The following is a 10,492-nucleotide window of genomic DNA, read 5'->3' as shown; positions in this document are numbered from 1 at the left end:
CATCTTTGCCTTTTTTTGTCGCGTGATATAATATGAGCTTTTTCTTTTTTTTAACGCATTTTTTTCACACGTTCCTCCCCGGTGACGGGTTAATCCACAACCGGTTATTCTCATTTTTTATTTGAATAATGAAAATCTGTGATTTTTGTTAATAATGACGAGTAATGAAGCTGTGTGAATATTAAATGGATTTAATTTACCCTATTAGGCTATAACAGTCGTCACGTAGTGTTATATTATGAGAAGCATTTTTTTATTTGTATGAATTATATACACACCAATTAATACATAGAAAAAGTACAACTCAAATTCAGGTCATGAAAACATGAAATTAATAAAAAATATGTTTTTATACTTTTCTCACTTTCTTTTATTTGTTGTTGATAACTCACTAGAAAACTTAGAATGATAATGATGTCCGAAGGGGAAGTTAGTGAGTAGTTCAGCCTCTAAGATAAAAGACATGAGAAGAATCTCCAGGCAGAAATATACTATGACTCAAAATGATCTCACTCCCTGCAGCACAGGCCCTCAGTATTTACATGTTTACATGGATCTTGGTGTTGGCCTTTATGATGTTCACATGCTTGGTGTTGTTGGTCACAAGTTGCCAGTTGTGGCAGCATCAGGGAAGGTTTCAGTCCCAGGCAAATGTTCATTATTAACGTTCACAAACGTGGTTGTTGAAGCACGTAACCAATCACACATCATTTGATCTTGAAACAGAAAGGTTTGTAACACAGCAGCATTCTCTGCTCTTTAAAGGTATAATCATTTACATATCTGTATGAAAACAAGTAGACATGTCATGTATTTGGTTGGGTTACTCCAAATACTTTAAACCCAGAGAAATCCATAATTGTAATTGAGGTAACCCTTTGTTTCATTTCTTCGTCTGTAGGCTAATGGCGTGGAATCCCCTTTGAGCATGTGTCACGGTTCTGGTTGTTCGCTATATGCTTCCCTAGATTTACCTTTTTTATCCAGTTTTAATAAGTAACATTCCTTTGTAAAACGTTTTAGGTCATTTTAAGATGATGGAAGATGTTGTTCTCCGGGTGCCTGATCTTAAGTTCTCAGAAACAAGCTAAGCCAAGGTTAGCAGTAGCTATTCAGATTTTGACGAGAAACTGCTTTATTCACATGTTTATTCTTGAAATGACTGCATCTGTTTGTTTTTGAGTGGAGGATACAAATGCAGGTAATTCGGCTCTCAATGCAGAGGAACTTCCAAGTCCCGAGCTACTTTACGATGTCTCCAACATTATTTTGATTGAGAGACCCCTAGTGGCAGAAAATGTTGTAGGCCTATGTTTAAGAGCTTTTAGCGTTTTTTTTATGTTGCTGATCGGCTCAGTGTGAACAGAGAATCATAATCTCAGGTGAGATAACCCTGGGGTATAAACAGCGACACACACATTAATAGTTGAAACCCCCCTCCAGTGCAGGTATGACACAGTTATCCCCCTCACACTGTCACCGCTCCGTGTCTCTGTAGCAAGGTGAGCTCATAAGGGCACACGCTGAAGTCATCAGTGTTGACACTGGTAGCGAGAGGGCAACAGTGTGAGCGACACAAGCGCCGCCACAGCCAGCCAGGCGTGTTCACCCCACCCCACCCCCCATCACCACCTCCCCCCTCCACCTCCAGCTGGAGTCACCATTTCCTCCGCTCAGCTCTTCCTGCTTCCGGAAACAGCCCCGGGCTATCACCTTGTGAAGCACAATCAGCTTTCATTTACTTCTGGAAGTGTTAATAGCACGTCAGGTGGCTCTCGTGTTCTCATGCATGGGAAAATCGCAGAGTGAAAGCAGAAGAACAGGATAAATCATTTTTAATGTGGATGTAAATCCACCCTTTTCAACTAACAGATTACATTTGGATTTATCCAGAATCTGCTACTGTAGTTTGCACATGTGCCTGCAGAAATGTCTGAGCTCCAGAAAAGGTCAGGTGGAATGGCCTTCCCCTGTTCTCCTTAAATATCAATACACGCAGCTATATCTCCTACTAACCCTGTATACATGTAAACTGGTTTAAACCCTTTCAAGCTCTCTTTTTTTCTACTTTCTGTCTTGTTTTCCCGATTCATGTGCAAGTTCTGGAATATCAAAGGCATTCATTCCAACATTAGCTAGCCTATAGGCTATGCTAGTTTAGATAAGTACATTTTTCAGATCATGTGGTCGTCTGCCTGCATCTTTCCTTGCAAAAAATAGGTCTACAATTTTCAGATAGAGGCGGTTATCATTATGAAAGAAAAATACGAAATAGTGAATGTAAAAAAAGTTTGGCCTCCATGATCCCCCGTCGGAGATGTGCCTCAGAAAGCTTTCCCCTTTTTACCCCCTTATAGGCGCTGCCTGTGTCTCATTCTGTGTGAGAGGAAGTTCTGAAAAGTGAATTATAATCGCCCTCATACTTGCAGACATGATAGGCAACTGGACACTAGTAAAATCTTGACGGCTGTAAAATAATCTTGTAAAAAGTGAGTGTGGTGGACTTGAGCTGACAGATTTAGACATGATAGATGGGCGCATCCGCAGATGTCTTAACGTGTCTTCATTAACGGTTTCACCTGACCGCTCAATTAAAACAGATGATATCTTGTGAAAAGGAAGACATGGCGATGATAACCAGGTTGTGAGAAATACACCCTGAAATCATCTGGTTGTTAGAAATATATAACAGGTTTTTTATATCTGTAATAAATGACAGTTTGGATTTCTCACTCACATTAAAGGCATCAGTTTGCGTGAGATGGAGAACTTGTAAGGCAGTCAAACAGCGTCTGAACCTTCTTCCCAAGCACTTTTCCAATGTTGGAGTTTCAGACCATTTTTGTAACTTTCAGAAGCCAGGGATCGAACAATAACACTTGATTCAGGGAGCTGTTGCTCAGGTATATCAAAACCGAAGTTAAGAGCATTCTATCAAGTCAAAGTTCATGTTCTGTTGCAGGACAGTCATCCCGGCCTCTTACGGCATTAATAAAGTCCTATAACATCTCCCAGCTTCCTTCTTTGTTCCTGACAATCCTGCCTGGTATCAACAAATGGCATTAAATAACACACCAATTTGTTTTTGCATACAACCACTACACAGTTTTTGCTTTTAATGTGTCATTTTCTGCTTCATTTATATTGAATGCTCATTAAGTCATATTACTTCCTTTCACCCAGAAAAAGCAGTTTCTCTCGAGAGAGAGTCTAACACAAACAGTTGAGTTATATACATTGACAACTTAACTTACATAACTTCATTTATGTAACAAACATCATTTAAAACCCAACCCAAACTATGATCTTTTTTCGAAACACAACCAATCTGTTTTTGTAATTTTCACTTTTTTAAAACTGCATGTGATGAAAGGGAACGCTGCATTTAATGACATGCTAGTAGCTTATTTTTGTTGACATTTTCAACGTTTCTCTTGGGAGTCTTGTACACGTCTCCCACAGATGTCTTTGGATGAGTTCTTCCGACTGAACCCTTTAGGTGGGTATAGTTTTGATGCTGACAGCGCTTAGTTTACAGCTTGTTCCAGCTGAATCTGCACTGGAAAGACCACCGGCCCCCATTTGAAACCTGAGTAGGCTGCATGTTTCTCTAACTCATGACCACAATGTTCACTATGTCAAACGCATATTTATGCTTGTTGGTAAAACACATTTCCTGTATACTGTATTCCAGCCAAAACAGCTTGATTGAATACTCAGCCTAACTTCTTAATAATGTGTTTTTTTATTTTACTGTTATCCTCATTGCTTCAAGTTTCAAGTCAACTATTCCTTTCAGGTGTAAGACCACCTCAGCCACAAATATCCGCGTCTGGACATAATGCCGATGTGGGTGGGCATGGCATGTCTGACAGACTTCACAAATCAAACCCGGTGCACAGGCTGAGCCAGGGAATTAGTTTCACTGGGACTCCAGTTTGGTGCACAGAGAAAGCAGTCTAATTACAAAATATGACGTTTCCTCACGTAGCATGGGAGATTTATCTCTTGCTTCCAAGTGAAAATAACTATCTAGTCATTAAATCATAAGAATCTCTGAGTTTGATGAACTACCGGACACTGATTTATTTATCCGACGTAATTAGGCAGTTGAAATCATCAAAAAGAGTGTAATCTATGATGAGCAGGAAAATATTGATGGTGTTAAATCCATATTTTCGTATTTCAAATCCTATTGTTCTTTGGAGGCTTTTGAATCTAAAAACCAACTCAAACACAGTAAGAGTAATAGTTTGCCGTTTTAGATTTAATAAGAGGAAGTCATTTTTAAATACTTATTTTTTGTCTAAAATGCCCAATTGTGACTCCTTTGTTCTCGAAATCTTGTTTTGTTCCACTGTATCTCCATTTTAGGAGCACCAGTAACCAGTTAGAGCTTTATTGGTACCTGATTCAGAAGACATTGTAACCTGAAACGCTACATAACCAGATGAGGTTCTTATGCTTCACCAAGCTGAGGTGTTGACAAGTTTATTTTAAAATCAGGGTAAACATTTGATGAAGCCTGGCTTGAGTTTGGGTGTGTTTGCGCGGCATTGCCGGGAGCAGGTGTTTAGATGCTGTGAGTATCAGAAGTGAGGTTGTCCCTAATAATCACCATGTAAACGTTTCTCATTAGGCTGACTTAGCTGGAGCTCAGCCTTCTCCAAAGATCCTGATGAACGTCTTCCTGTCTGTGGCACTGGTTCATAATTAACGCAGCATATGTTTATTCAAATCTCTGCACGGGTGTGAAAGAGGGCTTCAGGAGGCACCACCCACAGAGACTGTGAAAACAGAGGGTGGTGGAATTAAGTGAGGAAAGACAGAATGGAGAAATCTTGTGAGATCCAGATAGATTGAGATAGAAAAGATAGCATTTAGTGCTCAGCGGAATTCGCACAATTTGCTCATGAACTCTTGGTCAAGTGCAAATGTATTTCTCAGCAACCCAGAAACAAACAAGCTGCCACTTCCTTAGCCTATAATTAGCTGGTAATCAATGCTGGGTGGGTTTCTGTCCTGTCAGGCATCCCATAGCCATCGTGGGGCAACACTAGACCTGCAGCTGTACTCTCAGGTCTCAGATGACAATCCAACATAAAGAACATTAAGCCATGTTTTCGGAAAGTGTTCTTTGCTTAAACGAGCTTCCTGAAAAACAGGCTAACAGGATTCACTTGTGTAAGATTTGAATACAACTTCAAGTAAGGCTATGTTGCCTTTTTCCTCTTATGTGAACTTTTGAGAATATTTGTGACAAAAAGCTGAAAAACCCACCACCTCCCTGATTCCCAGGGGAGTTCGTAGACAGCTCCATTGGCACATGTTGCGGTGTGACTCCCCCAGACATTTGCCACTTTCTCCAAGAGCTTGTTTAAGAGAGGGGAGTGTTGTGGTGGGAGAGTAATGGGACAGTGTGCACTCTCTTGTTGGCCTATGAACCCTTGCTAACCCCTATAAACATGCAGAGAGTGCGTGTAAGCTTAAGGCAACAAGCAGCAGCTCTCTGGCTCCGACACTCCACAGTCAGATGTGACCTTTCAGCATGAAAATATTACGCACCCAAAACCGGACTCAGCTTAATTCCGTTAATTAGATTAGTTTTCAGCATCAACACATAGTCCTCTTCACTTTGAGCTCCTATCATTTGTAAAATTGAAATCCTGGTTTGAAGAAATGTGTAAGATTCTTTTATTTCATTTAGCACTTGCCCACCACTAAAATCCAGGCAGAGATTTTCTCTCTTTTTAACTCTTTTTGTGTTTTTCGGTCAACATCCTCCTAAATCTCTTAGCCTTTTTCATGATGTCTTGGGTCTGCATAAGGTCTGACTCAGAATTTGAGTGATCACAGACTGGGGTTTGAATGCTGTCTGTGTCAAAACTTTCACAATGACTTTCAGGTATTTAATTTAATCTCTAGGTTTTCAAGAAAACCCATCTAGCTAAATTTAAACCACCTGCATGAAATCTTACTCATTTTGAACTCTGCTCAGAAGAGGCCTCTACCGCACTAGTGCTAATGTAATCTGTTGAGCCTAAATTACAAATGTATCTTCAATCAAAATATATTATGCAACATATAGTCTACAGTGATATGAGGTATAGTGATGACCTAGCTATTGGAGGGTAATTTAGTGTCGCATTTTTATAATGTTGGGGACAACAATGTAGAGCAGCAAAGAGGAACGTGCCCTAAATAGATTAAGCTTCAAACACTGGATCCTACACTTATCATAATCAAAGTGTTTGAAAAAGCCCACCCTGTCTGGTGAATATTCATGTCTTATAAACTTCACACCCACAGTTCATACCACAGACTTTCTGTAAAACCTTTTTGGTCTGCAAGCCTAAACCAAGTAAACAATGAGCATATAAGATTATCTGTGAATTCAAAGGCTAAGTACTCTTCATCATAAAAAAAACAAAATGTTCTCTAAAAGCACAGAATAAGTTTTCAATAGGGGTATCTCAATCAAAATTACAAAAAAATTCCCACTGAGTTTGGAGTTTACTTAACTGTCAGCTTCTAATTGTTGAGATTATTAAGAGAGGCTGTTGGGAAAACTGGTAAAAACACTGGATAAAGGAATTTTGTCTTAGAATTGTGGCACTATTCAGCTATAGTGCTAATGTTATCTTAGCTTGTTTCTCTCATTATGCGGAACTAATACATATTGTACATTTTTATTACACATAATCAAACAAATGAAAGTGCATAGGAAAAGTATAGATCATATGGTTTACATTTAATGCACTGCAAGCAGCTAGTAGAACTGACAGATTCACGAGCCACAATAATTTAAACTAGGATCTGACTGATGGTTGGTTTTGCTTACAAGCCCAACCTTGCTGGTGCTCATGTAGGTTCATTCATGCTGGGTTGGGCATATGGGGCCTGCAGATCCTTGGGAGGTCCACACAACACTGGCAGCTTTATGTTTCTCGGACAGACAGCAGTGCCCAACTATGACAAAACAGGGCAGCTGTGCACTTCCCCACATTCCTCTGGCCTGCTCCATGAACGCAGATCACCAACCTCCCATCAATCTCCCCCCAAAACATTGCCTTACAGGCACCATACATCTCAACACACACCCTGTACCCCACCCACCTCATATGCAGACAGACACCCCACCTCAGCCGCCGTCCACTTGCCCTCCGACTACATTAAGAAATCATCACCCTTGTCAGGTTCAAGCTGACCCTGCTATACTAAGTGCTACTGTCAGGGTCAGCTGCACGGCTGCAGCTAGTTGGGGATTTAATCACCACCAAATGAGAAGCTCATGGAAGGTTGGGCATAGAGAGCCTTATGGAGTCAATGTGAGCCAGAGTCTTGCACGGGTCTGATTTTCAAGACCCACTCCCGCGACGTGCAATACCGAACCCGCCCCGCTACCCGCACATATTGCCAATTAGTTCCGCAAACCGACCCGACCCGTCGGCACAAGACCCGCAAATCGACCCGAACATCCTATTAGCAGTGAAAACATGCAATTATTAACACACGCAGTTGCGTATTTGGCTCAAAAAGCGTGGGATGTTCGTTATTTTCTCCATCTAGGATGACACCAAAAGCCTCCCAGACGTTGGATTTCGCTCTTGAGGAAGAGTTATGTTCAATGCTGTATTCTCCGAGCTTCGCCTTCACCTCAGCCATTTAGAATGTGGCGCGCTCAGCAGCAGATTGATGCGGTGCAGAGGTTATGATTATGCGCGGTCCCGCGGGGGAGAGGTCTGAGGATTTAACCATTACATTATTATTATTTGTAATATATTTATTATGCAACACCCACGACCCGACCCGCATCTTCTTTGTTTTACCCAGAACCGAACCCGGAAAAAAATGTTTGAAAAAATACCACCTGCGAATAACTTCTTTTGCGGGTCACGCGGGTACCCGACCCGATGCAGGACTCTGCTGTGAGCCCATGCAGACTGACTATTAAACGTTTGAGTTTCCCCACCTCGACATTTTCTCTGTATGACTGAAATTGTGAATGAGTGGTTGTAGTTGTGTGGTTGTGTTTCTATTGGCCAATGGCCCAGAGTAGGTACTTGGCATGTTGCCACGCTATGACTTATGTTTTCATGTGAGTAAGAGAGAGAATGAGGGTGAGATTGAGTGTTTCCATGATTTTCTGCACAACCAAATATGCGTTTTGAAGAAGTTTGAATGTGGAATAATTTATGAAAAATTGAATAAATAAGAGACATACATTGGACGTGTAAGCTTTCTTGCAGTGTGTAAGATGAGACAATTGATGCAACTTTTATGTTTGTAGAGTAAAAGGAGGCTACAGCAAGGAGGTCGCTAGCTTAGCTTAGCATAATGACAGGACGTGGACAAAGCTAGCCTGGCCCTGTAGAAAAGTAACAAAATCTGACCTACGTGCACTGTAAAGGTCACATATTAACACTATATATAGTTTGTTAAATACAAGGTAGAAATTAGCAATTTAAACAGGAAAACGATAGTTACGGCTGTAACTACGGTTCTATGAGTCCCGGATGACCGCCAGAGGTGGTGCTTTTAGCACTGGATATGTCCATCGCACGCATGCGCAGTTCGAGTACCTAATAACAACAAAGTCACCTGTGACCCACGTGACTACGGCTATATAGGCCGGATCGGTGGATCTAGTGGATCGGTTCCCAGAATCTTCTCGCGAGCACACACGAAGTCTGAGTGACCGGAAACTCTGGCGGTCATCCGGGACTCATAGAACCGTAGTTACAGCCGTAACTATCGTTCTATTTCGTCCCTACTGACCGCCAGAGGCGATGCTTTTAGCACTGGATGACTATACCAACCATGTCATGACGAATCCAAACACTTGCTTACCTAGCTGGAAGCAGCGGAGCTCGGCAACAGGACCACGCCCAAAGGATGGGGAGTGGTGACATTGACCCGGTAGAACCTGGAGAATGTGCCAGACGATGCCCACGACGCCGCAGCGCAGATGGTCTCCAGGGACACCCCTCTCAGGGCAGCCCAAGACGTTGAGATGCTCCTTGGAGAGTGACATCTCACCCCTGATGGTGGGGGGCGGCCACTGGCCCCACAGGCATGTGAGATTGTATCCACAACCCAGTGGGACAGCCGCTGCTTGGAGAGAGCACAGCCCCTTCTCGTGCCGCCATGGCAAATGAAGAGCTGCTCTGACTGTCGTATATGGGCCGTAGCACCAATATACGCCTCTAGGGCACGCACAGGGCACAGCAACTCAGGCGTGCCGTTCTCCTGTGGGACGTTAAAGCGCGCCAGCTGGATAGGCCGATTGGAGTGGGATAGTGGAAGCACCTTGGGCAGGAACGCCACGTTCGGCCAGAGGGCAACACCCGAGCCATCGGAGTTCCACCTCAGGCATGTATCGCTCACGGAGAGGGCATGTAGCTCTCCAACTCGTTTCCCTGAGGTCATGGAAAGCAGAAATGCTTGATAGGGCATCCGGCAGCAGGGGCAGGGTGCTCGGGGTGCTAGGGGGATGCTGCCGTAAAGCCTCTCTCAGGAAGAGGGACACCGACCTGTGGCACCCCGCCGTGGCACCGTCGACCCGAATATGTCGGGCAGGAATAGCAGCCACATAAATTCAGAGTGGAGTGAGAACGCCCACTGTCTAGAAGGGACTGCTGTCTGGGCAACAGCGTACCTGCTGTCCCAAGGAACACGCACATTCTTGCCCCCCAGTAGGGGTAGAAAGTGCGTGAGTGCAAGCTGCACAGCCCGAAGCTCTAGCACGTTGGCATGGCGTGCACCCTCCTGGGCAGACTACTGACCCTGAACGGTCCTGCCCTGCCGTACTGCACCCCACCCCACCCCATCCCACAGGATGGGATGGCGCCCATGGGCACGCCCATCAGGAGATAGGCCCTGCCCCTCCAGTGTGACCGAGAGTGGAGGCAACGCTGTGACACCCTGACTTCCCTGCGCCACTTGGCGTCCAAGTGAAGGCTGTTCAGCCACATCTGCATGGGGCGCAACGCCAGCGGGCCCAATGGCCGAGGCAGCCTGCCCAAGGGCCGAAGGAACTGAATTTAAGGCACCATGTTGCCCGGCCCACGTGGAAGTAGGCATCCCTCAATTCCACGGCTGTGCATGTGCTGTGGTCAGCATATAGAGTGGCAGCACCTTCAGGAATCTGTTGATTCCTCTGAGGTCCAAGATCAGGCCAAATCCGCCGACTTTCTTGCTCACGAGAAAGTACGCCGAGTAGAACCCCCTGGGCTAAGCAGAGGGTCTACTGGCTCGATTGCGTCCTTGGACAGAAGGACGGACAACTCTTGGGCCAGAGCTAGGGCCTCTGCCGGATCGCTGACGACTGTCATTTTGGCCCGGCCGAAGGCTAGGGGCCGGAACTGCGGTTCGTACCCCTGGGTTAAGGTGAAAACCACCCAAGGGTCGGAAGTACAGACAGTCCAGTAACTGAGCTGCTGCTGGGAAAGCAGCCGACGACCGTCCCCGAGAGTCTCGGGACGTCGTAGGC

Source organism: Gymnodraco acuticeps, unplaced genomic scaffold (genome assembly GCF_902827175.1).
Source record: "Gymnodraco acuticeps unplaced genomic scaffold, fGymAcu1.1, whole genome shotgun sequence".
NCBI classification, from domain to species: Eukaryota; Metazoa; Chordata; class Actinopteri; order Perciformes; family Bathydraconidae; genus Gymnodraco; species Gymnodraco acuticeps.
The sequence above is the reverse complement of the archived record's forward strand: the minus strand, read 5'-3'. Positions refer to the sequence as shown.